The sequence below is a fragment of the Arachis stenosperma genome, chromosome 8 (assembly GCF_014773155.1).
Source record: "Arachis stenosperma cultivar V10309 chromosome 8, arast.V10309.gnm1.PFL2, whole genome shotgun sequence".
Taxonomy (NCBI): Eukaryota; Viridiplantae; Streptophyta; class Magnoliopsida; order Fabales; family Fabaceae; genus Arachis; species Arachis stenosperma.
In genome coordinates, this window is record NC_080384.1 from 5500888 (window position 1) to 5504948 (window position 4061).

General features: G+C 34.8%; 1 non-coding gene across 1 annotated transcript; it reads right to left on the bottom strand.

Annotated features, from left to right (window-relative positions):
- Positions 1-3700: 3700 nt before the first annotated feature.
- On the bottom strand, positions 3701-3804 carry LOC130947136 (small nucleolar RNA R71). The gene has a single exon (XR_009072546.1). It is a non-coding gene; the product is annotated as a small nucleolar RNA R71 (small nucleolar RNA).
- Positions 3805-4061: the final 257 nt, after the last annotated feature.

Here is a 4061-nt window from a genome sequence, read left to right on the forward strand (position 1 = left end):
ATTTACATTTCTGGACTTTACTATGAGTTTGTGTGTTTTTCTGTGATTTCAGGTAATTTCTGGCTGAAATTGAGGGACTTGAGCAAAACTCTGAAAAAGGCTGACAAAAGGACTGCTGATGTTGTTGGAATCTGACCTCCCTGCATTCGAAATGGATTTTCTGGAGCTACAGAACTCCAAATGGCGCGCTCTCAATGGCGTTGGAAAGTAGACATCCATAGCTTTCCCGCAATATATAATAGTCCATACTTTATTCGGAAATTGACGACGTAACTTGGCGTTGAACGCCAAGTACATGCTGCTGTCTGGAGTTAAACGCCAGAAACACGTCATGATCCAGAGTTGAACGCCCAAAACACGTTATAACTTGGAGTTCAACTCCAAGAGAAGCCTCAGCTCGTGGATAGATCAAGCTCAGCCCAAGCATACACCAAGTGGACCCCGGAAGTGGATTTATGCATCAATTACTTACTCATGTAAACCCTAGTAGCTAGTCTAGTATAAATAGGATAATTTACTATTGTATTAGACATCTTTTGACAGTTTAATCTTTAGACTGTTTAGTCTTTGATCATTCGGTCTTTTGATCATTCAGGGGGCTGGCCATTCGGCCATGCCTGAACCTTTCACTTATGTATTTTCAACGGTGGAGTTTCTGCACACCATAGATTAAGGGTGTGGAGCTCTGCTGTACCTCAAGTTTCAATACAATTACTATTACTTTCTATTCAATTCTCTTTTATTCTTATTCCAAGATATACGTTGCACAACACTTTGATGAATGTGATGATCCATGACACTCATCATCATTCTCACCTATGAACGTGCGTGACTGACAACCACTTCCGTTCTACCTTAGGCCGGGCGCATATCTCTTAGATTCCCCAACAGAATCTTCGTGGTATAAGCTAGATAGATGGCGGCATTCATGGGAATCCGGAAAGTCTAACCTTGTCTGTGGTATTCCGAGTAGGATTCCGGTATTGAATGACTGTGACGAGCTTCAAACTCCTGAAGGCTGGGCGTGATGACAAACGCAAAAGAATCAAGGGATTCTACTCCAACCTGATTGAGAACCGATAGATGATTAGCCATGCTGTGACAGAGCATAGGACTATTTTCACTGAGAGGATGGGATGTAGCTATCAACAAGGGTGATGCCTCCAGACGATTAGCCGTGCAGTGACAGCGCATAGGACCATTTTCCCCGAGAGGATTAAAAGTAGCCATTGATGATGGTGATGCCCTACATACAGCTTGCCATGGAAAGGAGTAAGAAGGATTGGATGAAAGCAATAAGAAAGTAGAGATTCGAAAGGATTCTAGCATCTCCACAAGCCTATCTGAAATTCCCACTATTGATTTACATAAGTATTTTTACCCCTTTTTATTTTCTATTTATTATTAATTATTAGAAAATCCATAAACCAATATAATTTGCCTAACTGAGATTTATAAGGTGACTATAGCTTGCTTCATACCAACAATCTCTGTGGGATCGACCCTTACTCACGTAAGGTATTACTTGGACGACCCAGTACACTTGCTGGTTAGTTGAACGGAGTTGTGAAAAGAAAGTGCTGAGTTAGTTTTTTTGGCACATGTCAAAGAGCCATTATTGTTGATCACAATTTCGTCCACCAAGTTTTTGGCGCCGTTGCCGGGGATTGTTCGAGTATGGACAACTGACGGTTCATCTTGTTGCTCAGATCAGGTAATTTTCTTTTCAAAAATCTTTTTCAAAATTTTTCTTTTATTTTTCGTTTTTCCAAACTTTATTTTCGAAAAAAATTAATAAAAATACAAAAAAATCATAAAATCATAAAAACCAAAAATATTTTGTGTTCTTGTTTGAGTCTTGAGTCAACTTTTAAGTTTGGTGTCCATTGCATGTTTTAAAATTTTTTACTTGCATTTTTCGAAAATTTCATGCATTCATAGTGTTCTTCATGATCTTCAAGTTGTTCTTGACAAGTCTTCTTGTTTGATCTTGATGTTTTCTTGTTTTGTGTTGTTTGTTGTTTTTCATGTGCATTTTTCGTTTGTTAGAGTCCATGCATTAAAGATTTCTAAGTTTGGTGTCTTGCATGTTTTCTTTGCATCAAAATTTTTCAAAATTATGTTCTTGATGTTCATCATGATCTTCAAAGTGTTCTTGGTGTTCATCTTGATATTCATAGTGTTCTTGCATGCATCATGTATTTTGATCCAAAATTTTCATGTTTTAGGTCATTTTTATGTTTTTCTCTCTCATCTTTAAAAATTCAAAAATCAAAAAATTATCTTTTCCTTATTTCCCTCCAAATTTTCAAAATTTTGGGTTGACTTGGTCAAAAATTTTTAAAAATTAGTTGTTTCTTACAAGTCAAGTCAAAATTTCAATTTTAAAAATCTTATCTTTTCAAAATCTTTTTTTTCAAAAATTATATCCTTTTCAATTTTTTTCTATTTTTCGAAAATTTTAAAAAATCTTTTTCAAAATATTTTCAAAATCTTTTTCTTATCTTTATATCATATTTTCGAAAATAGGCTAACAATTAATGTGATTGGTTCAAAAATTTGAAGTTTGTTACTTTCTTGTTAAGAAAGCTTCAATCTTTAAATTCTAGAATCTTATCTTGTAGTTTCTTGTTAGTTAAGTCATTTTAAAAATTAAATCTTTTTCAAAATATCTTTTTCTTAAAATTTTTATCTTATCTTTTATATCTTATCTAACTTCTTATCTTCTTATCTTTTTAAAATTTAATTTTTAAATCTTTTTCAACTAACTATTTGATTTTAATTAACTTTTGTTTGTTTCTTATCTTTTTCAAAACCACCTAACTACTTTTCCCTCTTTCATTTTCGAAAATATCTCACCCTTTTTTCAAAATTTCTTTTTAATTAACTAATTGTTTCATGTTTTAATTTTAATTACATCTTATCTCTAATTTTCGAAAATCACTAACCTTTTTTTTAAAAATTATTTTCGAATTCTCTTCCTCTTCTCTTTTTCTATTTAATTATTTAATTACTAACACTTTTCTTCACCTCTCTTCATCTAAAAAAAAAATTCGAACCCACTCTTCTTCATTCTTCTTCCCTTTCTTCTTCTACTAACATAAAGGAATCTCTATACTGTGACATAGAGGATTCCTCTTTCTTTTCTTGTTTTCTTCTCTTTCATATGAGCAGGAACAAGAATAAAGGCACTCTTGTTGAAATTGATCCAGAACCTGAAAGGACCCTGAAGAGAAAATTAAGAGAAGCTAAGTTACAACAATCCAGAAACAACCTTTCAGAAATTTTCGAACAAGAGAAGGAGATGGCAGCCGAAAATAATAATAATGCAAGGAGAATGCTTGGTGACTTCACAAAGCCAACGCCCAAATTTGATGGAAGAAGCATCTCCATTCCTGCCATTGGAGCCAACAACTTTGAGCTAAAACCTCAGCTAGTTGCTTTAATGCAACAAAACTGCAAGTTTTATGGACTTCCATCTGAAGATCCTTATCAGTTTTTAACTGAGTTCTTGCAGATCTGTGAGACTGTAAAGACGAATGGAGTTGATCCTGAAGTCTACAGACTCATGCTTTTCCCTTTTGCTGTAAGAGACAGAGCTAGAATATGGTTGGATTCACAACCTAAGGATAGCCTGGACTCCTGGGATAAGCTGGTCACAGCCTTCTTGGATAAATTCTTTCCTCCTCAAAAGCTGAGCAAGCTGAGAGTGGATGTTCAAACCTTTAAACAAAAAGATGGTGAATCCCTTTATGAAGCTTGGGAAAGATACAAGCAGCTGACCAAAAGATGTCCATCTGACATGTTTTCAGAATGGACCATATTAGATATATTCTATTATGGTCTCTTTGAATTTTCGAAAATGTCATTGGACCATTCTGCAGGTGGATCAATTCACCTAAAGAAAACACCTGCAGAAGCTCAAGAACTCATTGACATGGTTGCAAATAACCAATTTATGTACACTTCTGAGAGGAAATCCGTGAATAATGGGACACCTCAGAGGAAGGGAGTTCTTGAGATTGATGCTCTGAATGCCATATTGGCTCAGAACAAAGTGT